The following is an 18,684-nucleotide window of genomic DNA, read 5'->3' as shown; positions in this document are numbered from 1 at the left end:
CTTTGTTCTTCAAATTTTTAGTACCATTCATCAGGAAAGTCATCTATCCTGGAGTTTTATTTGTAGTTTTTAAATATGAATTCAAGTTTTGTAATAGGTACAGAGCTATTCAGGTTATACATTTCTGCTTGAGTGAGATTTGGTAGTTTTTGTTCAAGAAAGTGTTCAATTTTATCTAAGTTATACCTTTTTTTAAAATTGAAGTGTAGTTTATTGGTAATTCATAGCTTCTCTCTTTTTTCTTGGTCAATCTGGCTAGAAGTGTATCAATTTTATTTATCTTTGTGAAGAAACAGCTTTTGGATTTATTGATTTTCTCAATTGTTTTAATTTTCAGTCTCATTGATTTTGCTTTTATTTATATTATTCTCTTCCTTCTGCTTGCTTTGAGTTTAATGCACTCTTTCTAGTTTTCTAAGATGGCAGCTTAAATCATAGATTTGAGACTTTTCTAATAGTAGCTTACTAAATTTCTGTAAGCACTACTTTAGTTGTTGCATTTGACAAATTTTGATATAATTTTTTACTTTCAAAATTCAAATTATTTTCTAATTACTTTTGTAATGTCCTCTTTGGCCCAGTGGTTATATAGGAATGTGTTGCCTATTTCCCAAATATTTGTATTTTCAGATTTTTTTCTGTAATTAAATTCTAGTTTAATACTGTTATGTTTGAAAACATGTTTATATGATTTAAATTCTTTTAAACCTGTCACAGTTTTATGGCCCATGTCTAAAAAATAAGGACTGCCTTCAGGTCAAAACTATAAGAAAACAGAGGGGAAATGAAAACTTCACCCTCGTGTGATTTAATTCTTCAAGTTATAGCTCCTTCTTACAATTTTCCTGCTTTTGTTTATTTATCAAAATGCTCAGGTACCTTGCTTTTTGTATCTACTTCTGATCATCAGGACATATAGTATTCAGTTGCTTTGGTCCATTTCTGCTAGAAATGGAATACCTAAAAGTTTTGCATATGTTAATTTATTTACTTCTCTCCACAATTTGTTAGACAGGTATTACCATTTTACCAGCTTATGATGAGGTAACTAAGGAATAATATGGTTGAGTTAATTGCCCAAGGTCTCAAAGTGGCAGAACCTAGGTAGTCTGGATCCATAATAGCTCTCTTCACCACTTTGCTACAATGTCATTCATGCTAAATTACTGTAATAGGGATTCAGATATGCATGCTAGACTAAAATAGAGTTAAATTATAAAAGATTCCAGAACACAGCAGCAGGAAATAGTCAAACAAAGACAGACTTACTAACTTGCCAGACAAAGGAAAAACAACTGGTGAAGAAATTCCCAGAGTAGTTCACTAAAGGGAAAAGAGCCAGGGAGTATTAAGTGCTACAATGTTACAGGGTGGGAGATAGAGGGGTGTGGGGAGTAGAGGGGTGGAGAAAGAGGGAGAGAAGCATGCAGAGGTGGATGTTATGTTGGTTATGCTATTTAAGGATTGAAAATTAGTACTTTGGCAAAGACAGAATATAAAAGGAAATTTTTCTATTTACAACATTACATTCTGTATAGTAGATGCTCAATAAATACATGTCACATGAACTAATGATTATGGTATTTCCTTTCCTTACTTTTCCTTACATGTGGGATCAAAACAATCCTAAAAGTTGGAGAGCTTCATCCTGAGATTGAAAAGATGGGGAAGGAAAAAGTTTTATTCAGTATTCAGGCATAAATTAATGACATACTTTTCACATAAAATCTGAGCTTAAATACCATACTGCCTCAGTAATAATCCTTCATTTACTCCAGCTGATCACAGAAGATTAGCCCATGTTATAGAGGAATTCATTAAATTAATCCATGATTTTTTTTAGTTGCATGAGAGGCACCAGAGAAACTCTAACTGAATTTGCAGGTGGAACAATGGCTTGGAACTTCACTACTCAGCCTTGTTCTTTTTGTAGATATTCTTCCCAATTCAAGTTTAGCAATTAAATTTTCTTTCTTTTTCTTTTCCTTTTTTAAAAATTTTTGAGTACCTATGTTTGCTCTTATTGTGGTGCAGTTTTATTGAGTAAATATTTTAGGTAGAATGTGTGATTGTGTACACATTTGTGTGTAAAGAAACTGCTTGCAGTGAAAGAATTCAGACTCATCATCTGCAATATGAATGAGAAAACTTAGTTATGTCATCTTATAGTCTTTGTAGATAACCTCAGGCACTCTATGAATGTCTCTGGAGAGTTAAAGTGAAATTACAATCATCACAAATACACATTTATTCTTGCCTGTCATAAGAAAAAGCAGAAGATAAAATTTTAATTAAATTCATTATCTGTCTTACTTTGAAATATCAGATTTCAAAAGAAAACGAGCAATTAATCATCAGAAACTATAGCTAATTCAGTCAATACTAATTTGAACCTGAAATGTATCCTCATAAGGAATTCAGTCAGTTCTGTGAGTGAATAACTTCTGATGTCTATGTTAGAAATGGCCTGCAGACATAGCCGACGCTTCAGTTTTAGTTTTGCTTGAACAGGTGGTATTTAACTGGCCTTGGGTGTACATGTGTGACAGTGTTCATAAGGATTTTGAAACTTTCTTGTTTATTATTTGTTTGTTTGTTTGTTTCAAATTTAATGTTTTACTGGAAGGTGAATGGATAATCCCTATCAGTTATAAAAGCAAAATTAGAGGATTCTAGGATTGTGATGGAGATACAGGAGTACATTGAAAAATTGTCCAAAATTCTGAGAAGCTAGATATTTTTGTGCAATAACTCCAGCATGATCTTCGTTTTCCAGTTTTTGAGATCACAATTTGGAAAAGCCCCTATAATTTCAGCTGTTGGGCTCCTGGCGTAGGATTTCAGCAGAAGCTAGAAAATCCGTATCTTCCGTAGAAGGATGGGAGGCCATGGCAGACATATTCGAAGCTTCCATAACCAGAGCCATACCCGTAGTCTCTGAAGTCACATCCATAGCCCAGTCTGCAGAAGCTGCCACATCCAAAGCCATTACCAAAGCCCAGGCCACCAAAGCTAACATAGCTGAAGCCCAGGCCTCCGTAATAGTTCCTGTAATGGCTCATGGCGTCAGGGGTGGTGACTTTGGTTTGCTGTTCAAGACAAGATCCTGAGTATGACTATCAGCATGTGTAGAGGGATGCTTATATACCCTGGTCAGAGCATGTGATAAATCACGTGTATACCTTCCTTTCATGTCATTTTTTTCATTACACATACTTTGCACAACTCATTCATTTGTTGTCCCCTGACACAGGGAGAGGGCCTCACACTCATTAAAATATTTGAGATGACTTTGTTGCCTAGTTAGGGTGTTCTTTAAACATTATTGCATCGCTTTATCAAATCATCACTTTGCACCCTTTAAATATACACAATTACGTTTGTCAATTATACCTCAAGAAAGCTGGTGAAAAATGTTATTGCATCATTTTGTAAGAGGAAACGCCGTTGCCGCAGCAGCGTTTCCTCGGAGTCCTCTTTAGTACAGGTGGGAAAAGAATCAACCTCCATCCAAATTAAGATTCTCTCTTTACATCTCTGCTTCTTGAGATAGGCTTGAGATGGGCTGCTAGGAGCCATTACATTTAGAATACGCAGCTGCCGAATAAAAGTATCAGGAAAAATGCCCTGTCATCTTAAGTGTGGACAGTAGACTCCTGTCCTTTACTTAGTTTTCAGATGAAGAGAAGACCATTTAAAAATACCCAAGCATCTAGTGAATTGCCATAAAACCCTCTTGTACCATTTTTTAAACCTGTGTTGTGTGATAGCAATTCAAAAAACAAAAAACAAAACAGTGTATTTGGGGCTCGAGACCAGTTTTACAAGTTTTTGTTAAGTAAGCAAAAATGCAATGAGTCACATGAAGTATTATAGAAAAAAATTTCCATGAAATTACAAGCTTTTCTGGAACATTCAATGAAAGTTCCTATCCTTTGGATGATATGTGAGAAGCAACCAGGAGTGTCACACTGTGAACAAAAGGGTAAAAGCCCACCTTAGAACAAAAGACCTTCTTGCTGATCCCAGTGTGGCCACCTAGCACATGGAGTTTTTCTGTCCCATCTCTGGGTCTCAGTGTGCTCATCTCTTGAATGAAATGACCCCTAGTTTCCTTAAGTCTCCAGTACTCCCTGCCTGGACCTCAGCTGGAACAGGCCAGGAAGCATCTTTAACCAGAGGTCCACTGAGAACCCAAGAATGGGGCTTCCCTGGTGGCGCAGTGGTTGAGAGTCTGCCTGCTAATGCAGGGGACACGGGTTCGAGCCCTGGTCTGGGAAGATCCCGCATGCCGCGGAGCGACTAGGTCCGTGAGCCACAACTACTGAGCCTGCGTGTCTGGAGCCTGTGCTCCGCAACAAGAGAGGCCGCGACAGTGAGAGGCCCGTGCACCGCGATGAAGAGTGGCCCCCGCTCGTCGCAACTAGAGAAAGCCCTCGCACAGAAACGAAGACCCAACACAGCCAAAAATAAATAAATAAATAAATAAATTTAAAAAAAAAAAGAACCCAAGAATGGCCCATTGTATGATGCCTCACACCCATGTCATCCTGGGATACGGCCTAAACCACAAGTGCCTCCTGTCATGTATCCTGGCCTATTATTTCGTCCCCGTTTTGCCACGGGCTTAGTTGGCTATGACTCAATATTCCTCTAATCCTCTCACTTCTGAGATAATTATATAAGGTCCTTGGGGTCTTCTGTTTCTACGAAAAATAGTCTCATCTGCCTTCTACCTCCTGAGAAAATGTTTTCTTTGTCTCTTTGTCTTAATGGAAACCTGCTTTTCTGGAGCTTTCTGCTACCCTGCTGCCTACTGTAATGTAGATCGGCCGCATATACAGAACCTGGAGGCAGGGTTACTGTTTTCCTGGTGCCACAAGAGGCCTCCTAAGCTGTTATGTCTGGCTCTGCCACACCTCTGTCCCTATTTATCATGCTCATTGGCCAAACTCCTGTTCTCTTTAGACTTTTCTACCAGGCACATAGTCTTCCCTTGGTCCCCAGGTTCCGCCTGCTATCCCTCTGGGCAACTGCAGTTCCTATAGGAATAACCCATCTAGCATCCTTGCTGGTACAGTTTCTTTGTCTTTTTGTGCTCTAGTGACCATCAACACCACTCTATTTCATCCACTCATTTATCCCATGACAATACCCTGGAGTTATCACTTAGGACTGAATTCTTCTCTCAGCCCCCAATCTGTCACATCTTTCCCCATTAATGACTTCCCAATCTAGCCTAGAAACTTGTCAGTCGCATTAGTAGTATTACATTCTCGGCTTCAGCCTTCTCTCACCGCGTCCACAGACAAAACCCCAACACTATGTCAACTAAGGTGTCCTTCTCCACCAGGCTGCTGAGCCCTGCTGGAGAAAGCCACACAGCTAGTCAGACTGAGGCCTCCACAAACCTGTGTCTCCAGGCCCAGATGGACCCATACAACTGCCCCTCTCGTTCCTCATCCGGTGCTCATAAAGGCCAGCACAAAACTCCACCTGTCTTCTCAAAGCTTCTTAGTTCCTCCCATTTCCTCTCCACATGTTAACATAATTTAGTTTGTTAAATTCATGAGTACTTATGACCTACCAAAGTCATAAAGAAAAATATAGTAGATGTTTTGTACCTATTACCCAGTTTAATAAATCAAACTTTCCCAATACAGTTGAAAACCCCTGTGTTCCCCTTCCGGATCACATCTCCTACACCCTTCCTCCCAAATATCATAACTATTCTGATTTTAGTGTTTATCATGCATTTCTCTGTGATTGTACCTCATGTGTGTGTACCCCTATGCAATACAGAACTGGAATATTATTTTACGTGTTTTAAAATTTTCTATAAGTGCCATCCTCTTTCTTCACCCCCCCCCCGCCCCCATCTTACGCTCCTTTTCACTCTTTCTCCCCTTTTTCTCTATACTTTGTGAAGTTAATCAATGTTGGTATGTGAAATGAAAATCCAGTCTATGCAGAATGAATAGATCACATTATATTTATCTACTTTCTTATTGATGGACATTTAGCCTGTGTCAGTATTTTATTATTAGAAGTTGATTCATTATAAACATTTTTAACTGTCTTCTGGTATGCATTTGAAAGAATTTTTCTAGAATGTATGGTTGGAAGTAGAATTGCTTTTCAACTTTACTAGATATTACCAAGTTATTTTCCATTGTGACTGGAACACCAGCAGTACCTAAAAGTTTATACTGCTCTAAATCCTCATCAATATTTGAGGTTTTGAGACTTTAAAAATTTTACTTATTGATGGTCGTATAATGATATCTCATTTGGCTTTAACTTGCATTTCCATGATAACTAGTGAAGTTCAGAATCTCTTAATAAGTTTCTTGACAATTTGTATTTAATAATTTTGAATTACCTGTTTACATATTTTGCTAGTTTTTTCTGTTGGGTTGTTTTGCTACCATTCTTAAGATATTCTGGAAAGTAAATCTTTATCAGTTATCTTTATTACACACAGTATCTCCTTTTTCTGCTTGTTTTAGGTTTAATTTGCTCCCTTTCTAGTTATAAGGTGACAGCTTAGATCATTGATTTGAGACCTTTTTTTTCTATTATAAGCACTTAATACTATAAATTTCCCTGAAAGCGTAGTTTGATATGTAGTGTAGTGATTTCATTCTAATTCTAATGAGTATTAGTGTGTTTTATAAATGCACACTCTTGTTTTTATTGCCATTCTCTTAAACTTGTTAAGGTTTGTTTTAGGACCTAGGATATGATCTTAGTGAATATTCCATGTATACTTTGAAAAACATATGTATATTCTGTTGTTGTTGAATTCGTTGTGTTATAAATGTCAGTTAGGTCAAGTTGTTGGTACTGTCGTTGTCTTCTATATCCTCACCGATTACTGTTTACTTGTTCTAGCCATTACTGAGAGAGGGATGTTGATGTCTCCAAGCATATCATTGTGGATTTGTCTATTTCTCCTTTTAGTTTTTTAAGTTTTGGCTTCATGTATTTTTTTTTTAATTATTTTTTTTTTGGCTGCGTTGGGTCTTCATTGCTGCACGCGGGCTTTCTCTAGTTGCAGTGAGCGGGGGCTACCCTTCGTTGCGGTGCGTGGGCTTCTCATTGCGGTGGCTTCTCTTGTTGCGGAGCATGGGCTCTAGGCACGCGGGCTCCAGTAGTTGTGGCACGCAGGCTCAATACTTGTAGCTCGCGGGCTCTAGAGTGTAGGCTCAATAGTTGTGGCACACGGGCTTAGTTGCTCCGTGGCATGTGGGATCTTCCCAGAGCAGGGCTCGAACCTGTCTCCCCTGCATTGGCAGGCGGACTCTCAGCCACTGTGACACCAGGGAAGTCCCTGCTTCATGTATTGTGAAGCTCTGCTGTTAGGTGCATGTACCTTTAGGATTGTTATGTCTTTTTGGTGAATTAACCATTTGTCATTATATTATTCCTTGATGTGAAATCTATTTTACTTGATATTAATATAGCCACTTCAATTTTCTTTTGATTAGTGTCTGCATGGTTTAAACTTCTTGATCCTTTTACTTTAACCTATATATGTCATTATATTTAAATATAACTATGAAACATAGAGTTAGTCCTTGCTTTTTTGTCCAAGCTGATAATCTTTCTTTTTAATTGGTGTGCGTGTGTGTGTGTCTGTGTATGTAGATTGTTTACATTTAATGTAATTATTGATGTGGTTGGATTAAAAACAAATATTTGGCTAGTTGTTGTCTATTTATTCCATCTTTTTTTGTTCTTTCCCCCCTGCCTTTGGATTATTGTGTATTTTTTGTTATTCCATTTTACCTCCACTATTGGCTTATTATTTATACTTATTTTTTAAAAAATATGAATGGTCACCCTAGGAAGTACCATATACATTTTAACTAATCACAGTCTACTTTCATATATTTTAGTGATATAATTGTATACTATAATTTTAGTGTAAAAACAATAACTCCCTATTCTTTCCTCCCATCATTCTTGCTATTGATGTTATATGTTATATTTTTACACATGCTATAAGCATACAATACATTGCTACTAATTGTGCTCTAGACCAGTGCTTGGCAAATACTAGCCTGCAGGCCAAATCCTAAATAACAATTAGTTTTGCATAAAATGTTATTGTAACATGGGCATGCCTCTTCATTTATATATTGTCAATGGTTGCTTTCACATTGTAGCAGCAGCACTGAGTGGTTGTAACAGAGACTGTATGGCCCAAAAGGCCTAAAATATTTACTACCTGTCCTTAACAGGAAAATTATGTCAAGTCCTGCTTTGGGCAATGATCTGTTATAGTCACTCGGAGTAAGAAAAGATGAAATTAACATATATTTTTCTTCATACCATTTATAGTGCTCTTCATTTCTTTTGTAGATCCAAGTATCCTTCTGTAATGTCATGCTTGAAGAACTTCCTTTAATATTGCTTGCTGTGCAGGTCTGCTTATAATGAATTTGTCAATTATTTGTCTGGCTAAAAGTCTTTATCTCTCCTAATTTTTACAAGTTAGTTTTACTTTGTGTAGAATTTTGGGCTGACAGTTTTTATTCTTTCAGATTTTTAAAGATGTCACTTACATAGTTTCTAACAAGAAGTCCAAGATATTTTCTTCTTTTGTTACTCTACATGTACTTTGCCTTTTTTGCAGTCAAAATTTTTTTACCTCAAAAATTTTCTCTTATCTTTGGTTTTCAGTAGGTTGAATATATGTAGAAGTTTTTTTTTTTTTTTTTCAAATTTTTGTTGAATTTGCTTATTTGATTATTGGGGGGGTGTGTGTGTGTGTGTGTACACTACTCTGCTTGGTGTTTTCTGAGCTTCTTAAATTGGTGTTTTGATGTCTTTAAATATTTTTGGAAAATCCTAGGCCATTCTCTTTTCAAATATCTATTCTTTTTCTTTTTTCTGAGATTCGAATAATGCATTTTGGTTGGTACTGTCTCACAGTTGTTGAATGCTCTCATGCATTTTCACTTTTTTTCTCTGTATTACAGTATTTCTCTGTATTTCTTTTTTTCTCTGTATTATTTCCTTGATGGTGTCACATCTACTGATGAGCCCATCAAAGGCATTCTTCATCTTTGATACTGGTGTTTTACATTCCTAGCATATCCATTTGACTTTTTTCCACTAGTTTCTGTCTTTGCTAAAAATCTCCATGTGGTCATGCAGGTTGTCTACCTTTCCCATTACAATCTTTAATATATTCTCTTTCTGATAGTTCCAAATTTGGGTATTTTCTGAGTCTGGATCTCTTGATTGTGTATTAGCTTTTTCTCTTGAGTGTGTTTTTGTTCTTCTTCATCTTCTTCTTCATCTTTTTCTTCATATATTTTGTGTTGTGTGTAGGATAGTATGGTATGAAAGAATTAGTACTTAGGCCTGGAAGTGGGCTTTCCTCTTTTTCTGTTAATCCTTTGTGTGTTGGGGGAGTTGAATCAATCTAGTCAGTAACTGAGCTGGGTTAGGGTTTTGTTGTTGCTATGCCCACCCTCAATGCACCTATAGCTTCAGATTTACTCCTGTGTTCACTTGTGTTTAGGGTGGGATTTGGGTGGCTGGAGAATTTGTTCTCCACCCTCCAGTTTAGACTTTTCCTGGGAACTTCTACATCAGAGAGGTCCACCATTCATGCTTCTGTGTCTCCCCCGGTGGTAACCTACTGTTAACTTATTTCTTAGCGTTTGCTGGCCTGGTGTTTGGGAGCAGAAACATTCTCTGTTGTTCTATTTCACCGTTGATCTTAGGCAAAATCTGTGTTCTTGGGTCTTAGGGATGGGGATTTCTCAATGACCCTGTCCCTGTCTTAGAAATAGAGGATCAGAAGATCTCTAATGATCTGATCCCAGGAAACTTTCCTTCCCCTCTCTTGCTCCATCCCCTAATTGCAATGAGTTTTCACCTGTGTGCTGATGGCAACAGGGTCTGCCATTTTTGTTCTGTAGGGATGAGGATGCAAGTGTTGTGCTATGTTTTCTCTGCAGTGACTGCTGCTCTGCTCTCGCAGGCCTGTATCACCAAGGATTGCCTTCTTCAGATCCTACTGTGCTCCCAGTCTTTCTTATGAGTATGTGATGAGGTCCATGAAAGTGTGTTAGTGGGGACAAACTACCTTTGAGTTTGTGGCTATCAGAAGCTCTATACACTCATGCTGGCCTACTCCTGACCTTGAGTAAGTCATTAAATATTTCAGTTGAATTCTTATTACCAGCTTCTTTGGAGACTGACACCCCTTCCTCCTGTGCCTGAAAGCTCTGCTCTATGGAGGCCTTTGTCTTTCCTTAGATTTCAGCCTGGTTGGTTGCTCTGAGACCTAAGCTCTCTGATTAGTTAAGGAAAAGTTACGATTTTATATATTATTCAGCTTTTTCTTGAGTTTACGGTAGGAGTAATATTCTTTACATCTTTGTCTAAACAGAAGCTGAAAACTACTGTGTTACAAACATATTTTCCCAGGATGTAATTTGTTATCTCATGCTTTATTGTATCTTTTGCTTACAGAATATTTTATTGTAATGTAATCAAATTTATTAATATTTTCCTTTATGAACTAGGCTTTTGTTTTGTTAAAACTTTTATTATTATTTTTTAAATGTTCTATTGGAGTATAGTTGATTTACATTGTTGTCTTAGTTTCTGCTGTACAGCAAAGTGAATCAGTTATACATATACATATAGCTACTCTTTTTTAGATTCTTTTTCCATGTAGGCCATTACAGAGTACTGAGATGAGTTCCCTGTGCTATACAGTAGGTCCTTATTAATTATCCATTTTATATATGTGTATATGTGTTTATATGTCAATTCCAATCTCCCAATTTATCCCTCCCCCCTCCCACCCTGGTAATTATGTTTGTTTTCTATGTCTGTGACTCTATTTCTGTTTTGTAAATAAGTTCATTTGTACCATTTTTTTAGATTCCACATATAAGCAGTATCATATGATACTGGTTTTTCTCTGACTTACTTCAGTCAGTATGACAATCTGAACTATGCTTTTGAAGTCAAGAAATATTTCCTTATTCATAATTCCCAAATATTCCCTTTTCTTGAAAGGAAAAAAAAAAACCAACTGAGATTGTTAGGGAGACTATCCTCAAGTTTCTGTTGCTTACTTTTCAGATCATACCTCATTTTCTGCTTACCCCCTTCCTTTCATTACAGCAGATAGAAGCATTTGGATTTTTCCTTGTCCCATCAATCATCTCCCTTTCTCCTTTATATTTAATTCCTCTTTTTTCTTTTGGCTATGTGCTTTCAGTATTTAAATATGGACAAGTGTCCTCATTCTTAAGAAAATGAAGCCATCTCTTAACTCAATGGTACTGTTTACTTGAGAAACCCTAGTTGTGTGGAGTGATGATGGTGTTCCCTCAGTTGCTGCTCTATGCTGCTCTCCTTTTCCAGCTAACTTCTCTTCTTGCTCCCTGAAATAGTTTTGTGCCTTAAGTTTGAGTCCTCAGTCATGCTTTTTCTCACTACATGCACTTGCTTTCAGTGACTCCATGCATTCCTTTGACTTCAACAACTGGCCAACAATTTCCAAAAACATATTTTTCCGACCTTAATATCTCTCCCAAGATCTAGACCCATGTGTTCCACTGCTTCCTGAATATCATAAGGCATCTCAGAAACAACATGGTTAAAATAAAACTCATCATCCTTGACCACAGCTCCTTCTTCTTTATTCTCCAGATAGCTTAATGGTCCATAATTTACTGGGTTTGAACTGAAATTTCTGTCTTTCATTATCTCAACTCTAATATGACAGCTAATTCCATCACTAAGACTAGGTAATTCTTTTTTGTTTTTTTTCTATACATCAGCATCATTTATTATATCAAAGAAACAACTATTTTCCCACTGGAATCCCAGCTTTGTCACATATTAAGTTCTTACATATACATGGCTGTTTTTTTTGTTTGTTTTTTTAGATTCTATATATATGTGTTAGCATACGGTATTTGTTTTTCTCTTTCTGACTTAGTTCACTCTGTATGACAGACTCTAGGTCCATCCACCTCACTACAATTTCGTTTCTTTTTATGGCTGAGTAATATTCCATTGTATATGTGTGCCACATCTTCTTTATCCGTTCATCTGTTGATGGACACTTAGGCTGCTTCCATGTCCTGGCTATTGTAAATAGACCTGCAATGAACATTTTGGTACATGACTCTTTTTGAATTATGGTTTTCTCAGGGTATATGCCCAGTAGTGGGATTGCTGGGTCGTATGGTACTTCTATTTTTAGTTTTTTAAGGAACCTCCATACTGTTCTCCATAGTGGCTGTATCAATTTACATTCCCACCAACAGTGCAAGAGGGTTCCCTTTTCTCCACACCCTCTCCAGCATTTATTGTTTGTAGATTTTTTGATGATGGCCATTCTGACCAGTGTGAGATGATATCTCATTGTAGTTTTGATTTGCAATTCTCTAATGATTAATGATGTTGAGCATTCTTTCATGTGTTTGTGGGCAATCTGTATATATTCTTTGGAGAAATGTCTAGGTCTTCTGGCCAGTTTTGGATTCGGTTGTTTGTTTTTTTGATATTGAGCTGCATGAGCTGCTTATAAATTTTGAAGATTAATCCTTTGTCAGTTGCTTCATTTGCAAATATTTTCTCCCATTCTGAGGGTTGTCTTTTCATCTTGTTTATGGTTTGCTTTGCTGTGCAAAAGCTTTTAAGTTTCCTTAGGTCCCATTTGTTTATTTTTGTTTTTATTTCCATTTCTCTAGGAGGTGGGTCAAAAAGGATCTTGCTGTGATTTATGTCATGGAGTGTTCTGCCTATGTTTTCCTCTAAGAGTTTGATGGTGTCTGGCCTTACCTTTAGATCTTTAATCCATTTTGACTTCATTTTTGTGTATGGTGTTAGGGAGTGTTCCAGTTTCATACTTTTACATGTATCTGTCCAGTTTTCCCAGCACCACTTATTGAAGAGGCTGTCTTTTCTCCACTGTATATTCTTGCCTCCTTTATCAAAGATAAGGTGACCATATGTGTGTGCGTTTATCTCTGGGCTTTCTATCCTGTTCCACTGATCTATATTTCTGTTTCTGTGCCAGTACCATATTGTCTTGGTTACTGTAGCTTTGTAGTATAGTCTGAAGTCAGGGAGTCGGATTCCTCCAGCTCTGTTTTTTCCTCTCAAGATTGCTTTGGCTATTAGGGGTCTTTTGTGTCTCCATACAAATTTTAAGATTTTTTGCTCTACTTCTGTAAAACATGCCATTGGTAATTTGATAGGGATTGCATTGAATCTGTGGATTGCTTTGGGTAGTATAGTCATTTTCACAATATCGATTCTTCCAATCCAAGAACATGGTATGTTTCTCCATCTATTTGTATCATCTTTAATTTCTTTCATCAGTGTCTTATAATTTTCTGCATACAGGTCTTTTGTCTCCTTAGGTAGGTTTATTCCTAGATATTTTATTCTTTTTGTTGCAATGGTAAATGGAGTGTTTTCTTAATTTCACTTTCAGTTTTTTCATCATTAGTGTATAGAAATGCAAGAGATTTCTGTGCATTAATTTTGATCCTGCTGCTTTACCAAATTTATTGATTAGCTCTAGTAGTTTTCTGGTAGCATATTTAGGATTCTCTATGTGTAGTATCATGTCATCTGCAAACAGTGACAGCTTTACTTCTTCTTTTCCGATTTGGATTCCTTTTATTTCTTTTTCTTCTATGATTGCTGTGGCTAACACTTCCAAAACTATGTTGAATAATAGTGGTGAGAGTGGGCAACCTGATCTTGTTCCTGATCTTAGTGGAAATGGTTTCAGTTTTTCACCATTGAGGATGATGTTGGCTGTGGGTTTGTCATATACGGCCTTTATTATGTTGAGGAAAGTTCCCTCTATGCCTACTTTCTGGAGGGTTTTTATCATAAATCGTTGTTGAATTTTGTCAAAAGCTTTCTCTGCATCTATTGAGATGATCATACGGTTTTTCTCCTTCAATTTGTTAATATGGTGTATCACACTGATTGATTTGCGTATATTGAAGAATCCTTGCATTACTGGGATAAACCCCACTTGATCATGGTGTATGATACTTTTAACGTGCTGTTGGATTTTGTTTGCTTGTATTTTGTTGAGGATTTTTGCATCTATGTTCATCAGTGATATTGGCCTGTAGTTTTCTCTCTTTGTGACATCTTTGTCTGGTTTTGGTATCAGGGTGATGATGGCCTCGTAGAATGAGTTTGGGAGTGTTCCTCCCTCTGCTATATTTTGGAAGAGTTTGAGAAGGATAGATGTTAGCTCTTCTCTAAACGTTTGATAGAATTCACCTGTGAAGCCATCTGGTCCTTGGCTTTTGTTTGTTGGAAGATTTTTAATCACAGTTTCAATTTCATTGCTTGTGATTGGCCTGTTCATATTTTCTGTTTCTTCCTGGTTCAGTCTCAGAAGGTTGTGCATTTCTAAGAATTTGTCCATTTCTTCCAGGTTGTCCATTTTATTGGCATAGAGTTGCTTGTAGTAGTCTCTCATGATCCTTTGTATTTCTTCAGTGTCAGTTGTTATTTCTCCTTTTCATTTCTAATTCTATTGATTTGAGTCTTTTCCCTTTTTTTCATGATGAGTCTGGCTAATCGTTTATCAATTTTGTTTATCTTCTCAAAGAACCAGCTTTTAGGTTTATTGATCTTTGCTATCATTTCCTTCATTTCTTTTTCATTTACTTCTGATCTGATCTTTATGATTTCTTTCCTTCTGCTAACTTTGGGGTTTCTTTGTTCTTCTTTCTCTAATTGCTTTAGGTGAAAGGTTAGGTTGTTTATTTGAGATGTTTCCTGTTTCTTAAGGTAGGATTCTATTGCTATAAACCTCCCTCTTAGAAATTATTTTGCTGCATCCCATAGGTTTTGGGTTGTCGTGTCTCCATTGTCGTTTCTTTCTAGGTATTTTTTGATTTCCTCTTTGATTTCTTCAGTGATCACTTGGTTATTAAGTAGTGTATTGTTTAGCCTCCATGTGTTTATATTTTTTACAGATTTTTTTTCCTGTAATTGATATCTAGTCTCAAAGTGTTGTGGTCAGACAAGATACTTGATACGATTTCAATTTTCTTAAATTTACCAGGGCTTGATTTGTGACCCAAGATATGATCTATCCTGGAAAATGTTCCATGAGCACTTGAGAAGAATGTGTATTCTGTTGTTTTTGGATGGAATGTCCTGTAAATATCAATTAAGTCCCTCTTGTTTACTGTATCATTTAAAGGTTTTTTTTCCTTATTTATTTTCATTTTGGATGATCTGTCCATTGGTGAAAGTGGGGTGTTAAAGTCCCCTACTGTGATTGTGTTATTGTCCATTTCCCCTTTAATGTCTGTTAGTATTTGCCTTATTTATTGAGGTGCTCCTATGTTGGGGCCATAAATATTTACAATTGTTATATCTTCTTCTTGGATTGATCCATTGATCATTATGTAGTGTCCTTCTTTTTCTCTTGTAATAGTCTTTGTTTTAAAGTCTATTTTGTCTGATATGAGAATTGCTACTCCAGCTTTCTTTTGATTTCCATTTCCATGGAATATCTCTTTCCATCGCCTCACTTTCAGTCTGTATGTGTCCCTAGGTTTGAAGTGCGTGTCTTATAGACAGCATATATATGGGTCTTGTTTTTGTATCCATTCAGCCAGTCTATATCTTTTGGATGGAGCATTTAATCCATTTACATTTAAGGTAATTATCGATATGTATGTTCCTATTACCATTTTCTTTATTGTTTTGGGTTTGTTATTGTAGGTTCTTTCCTTCTCTTGTGTTTCCCGCCTAGAGAAGTTCCTTTAGCATTTACTGTAAAGCTGGTTTGGTGGTGCTGAATTCTCTTAGCTTTTGCTTGTCTGTAAAGGTTTTAACTTCTCCGTCAAATCTGAATGAGATCCTTGCTGGGTAGAGTAATCTTGGTTGTAGGTTTTTCTCCTTCATCACTTTAGGTATGTCCTGCCACTCCCTTCTGCCTTGCAGAGTTTCTGCTGAAAGATCAGCTGTTAACCTTATGGGGATTCACTTGTGTGTTATTTGTTGTTTTTCCCTTGCTGCTTTTAATATTTTTTCTTTGTATTTAATTTTTGAGAGTTTAATATGTGTCTTGGTGTGTTTCTCCATGGATTTATCCTGTATGGGACTCTCTGTGCTTCCTGGACTTGATTAACTATTCCTTTCCCATATTAGGGAAGTTTTCAACTATAATCTCTTCAAATATTTTCTCATTCCCTTTCTTTTTCTCTTCTTCTTCTGGGACCCCTATAATTGGAATGTTGGTGTGTTTAACATTGTCCCATAGCTCTCTGAGACTGTCCTCAATTCTTTTCATTCTTTTTTCTTTATTCTGCTCTGCAGTAGTTATTTCCTCGATTTTATCTTCCAGGTCACTTATCCGTTCTTCTGCCTCAGTTATTCTGCTATTGATCCCTTCTCGAGAATTTTTAATTTCATTTATTGTGTTGTTCATCACTGTTTGTTTGCTCTTTAGTTCTCCTAGGTCCATGTTAAACGTTTCTTGTATTTTCTCCATTCTATTACCAAGGTGTTTTTTTTTTTTAAAGATTTATTTGATTGATTGATTGATTGCTATGTTGGGTCTTCGTTTCTGTGCTAGGGCTTTCTCTAGTTGTGGCAAGCGGCGGCCACTCTTCATCGCGGTGTGCGGGCCTCTTCCTGTCGTGGCCTCTCTTGTTGCGGAGCACAGCCTCCAGACGTGCAGGCTCAGTAGTTATGGCTCACGGGCCTAGTTGCTCCGTGGCATGTGGGATCTTCCCAGACCAGGGCTCGAACCCATGCCCCCTGCATTAGCAGGCAGATTCTCAACCACTGCGCCACCAGGGAAGCCCCCTATTACCAAGGTTTTTGATCATCTTTACTAATTATTCTGAATTCTTTTACAGGTAGACTGCCTATTTCCTCTTCATTTGTTAGGTCTGGTGGGATTTCGCCTTCTACTTCATCTGCTGTAAGTTTCTCTGTCTTGTCATTTTGCTTAACTTACGGTGTTTGGCGTCTCCTTTTCGCAGGCTGCAGGTTTGTCATTCCCGTTGTTTTTGGTGTTTGTTCCCAGTCGCTAAGGTAGTTTCAGTGGGTTGTGTAGGCTTCCTGGTGGAGGGGAGTAGTGCCTGTGTTCTGGTTCTTGAGGCTGGATCTTATCTTTCTAGTGGGCAGGTCCACGTCTGGTGGTGTGTTTTGGGGTGTCTGTGGCCTTGTTATGATTTTACGCAGCCTCTCTACTAATGGATGGAGTTGTGTTCCTGTCTTGCTAGTTGTTTGGCATAGCGTGTCCAGCCCTGTAGCTTGCTGGTCGTTGAGTGGAGCTTGGTCTTGGCATTGAGATGGAGATCTCTGGGAGATTTTCGCCATTTGCTATTATGTGGAGCTGGGAGGTCTCTTGTGCACCAGTGTCCTGAACTTGGCTCTCCCACCTCAGAGGCATAGCCCTGATGCCTGGCTGGAGCACCAAGAACCTGTCATCCCCATGGCTCAGAATGAAAGGGAGAAAAAAAAAGAAAGAAAGAAAGAAGAAGATAAAATAAAATAATGTAAAATAAAGTTATTGAAATAAAAAAAATTATTATTAAAAAAAAATTTTAAAGAAAACTGGAGAGACAGAACCCTAGGACAAGTGGTAAAAGCAAAGCTATACAGACAAAATCACACACACAAACATACACATACATACTCACAAAAGGAGAAAAAGGGAAAAATATATATATATCATTGTTCCCAAAGTCCACCTCCTCAATTTGGGATGATTCGTTGTCTATTCAGGTATTCCACAGACGCAGGCACATCAAGTTGATTGTGGAGGTTTAATCCACAGCTCCTGAGGCTGCTGGGAGAGATCTCCCTTCCTCTTCTTTGTTCACACAGCTCCCAGATTTCAGCTTTGGATTTGGACCCGCCTCTGTGTGTAGGTCGCCTGAGGGCGTCTGTTCTTTGCTCAGACAGGACGGGGTTAAAGGAGCAGCTGCTTCGGGGGCTCTGGCTCACTCAGGCGGGGGGAGGGAGGGGTACGGAGGAGGCGGGGCGAGCCTGCGGCGGCAGAGGCGTCGTGACGTTGCAGCAGCCCGAGGTGCGCCGTGCGTTCTCCCGGGGAAGTTGTCCCGGGATCACGGGACCCTGGCAGTGGCGGGCCGCACAGGCTCCCGGGAGGGGCGGTGTGGAGAGTGACCTGTGCTCGCACACAGGCTTCTTGGTGGCGGCAGCAGCAGCCTTAGCGTCTCACGCCCGTCTCTGGTGTCCGCGCTGATGGCCGCGGTTCACGCCCGTTTCTGGAGTTCGTTTAGGCGGCGCTCTGAATCCCCTCTCCTCGCGCACCAGGAAACAAAGAGGCAAGAAAAAGTCTGTTGCCGCTTAGGCAGCTGCAGACCTTTTCCCGGACTCCCTCCCGGCTAGCTGTGGTGCACTAGCCCCTTCAGGCTGTGCTCACGCCGCCAACCCCAGTCCTCTCCCTGCGATCCGACCGAAGCCCGAGCCTCAGCTCCCAGCCCCGCCCGCCCCGGCGGGGGAGCAGACAAGCCTCTCGGGCTGGTGAGTGCTGCTTGGCGCTGAGCCTCTGTGTGGGAATCTCTCCGCTTTGCCCTCCGCACCCCTGTGGCTGCGCTCTCCTCCATGGCTCCGAAGCTTCCCTCCTCCGCCACCCGCAGTCTCCGCCCGTGAAGGGGCTTCTAGTGTGTG

The 18,684-nt window shown here is 38.6% G+C and overlaps 1 protein-coding gene across 8 annotated transcripts in view; it reads left to right on the top strand.

The window, feature by feature from the left end:
- Positions 1-18,684, top strand: part of INPP4B (inositol polyphosphate-4-phosphatase type II B) — a 745,855-nt gene that overhangs the window by 365,556 nt on the left and 361,615 nt on the right. Inside the window, exon 5 of one of the 8 annotated variants that reach the window (XM_036853319.1) lies at positions 10,001-10,165. The exons of the other annotated variants lie outside the window; for them this stretch is intronic. The gene's annotated coding sequence lies outside the window, so the exon portion shown is untranslated. The remainder of the gene's footprint in view (positions 1-10,000; positions 10,166-18,684) is intronic. 8 annotated transcript variants of the gene reach the window in all.

This window comes from Balaenoptera musculus, chromosome 5, assembly GCF_009873245.2.
Source record: "Balaenoptera musculus isolate JJ_BM4_2016_0621 chromosome 5, mBalMus1.pri.v3, whole genome shotgun sequence".
Taxonomy (NCBI): Eukaryota; Metazoa; Chordata; class Mammalia; order Artiodactyla; family Balaenopteridae; genus Balaenoptera; species Balaenoptera musculus.
Note: the sequence above shows the minus strand (reverse complement) of the source record. Positions and strands in the feature narration are given on the sequence as shown.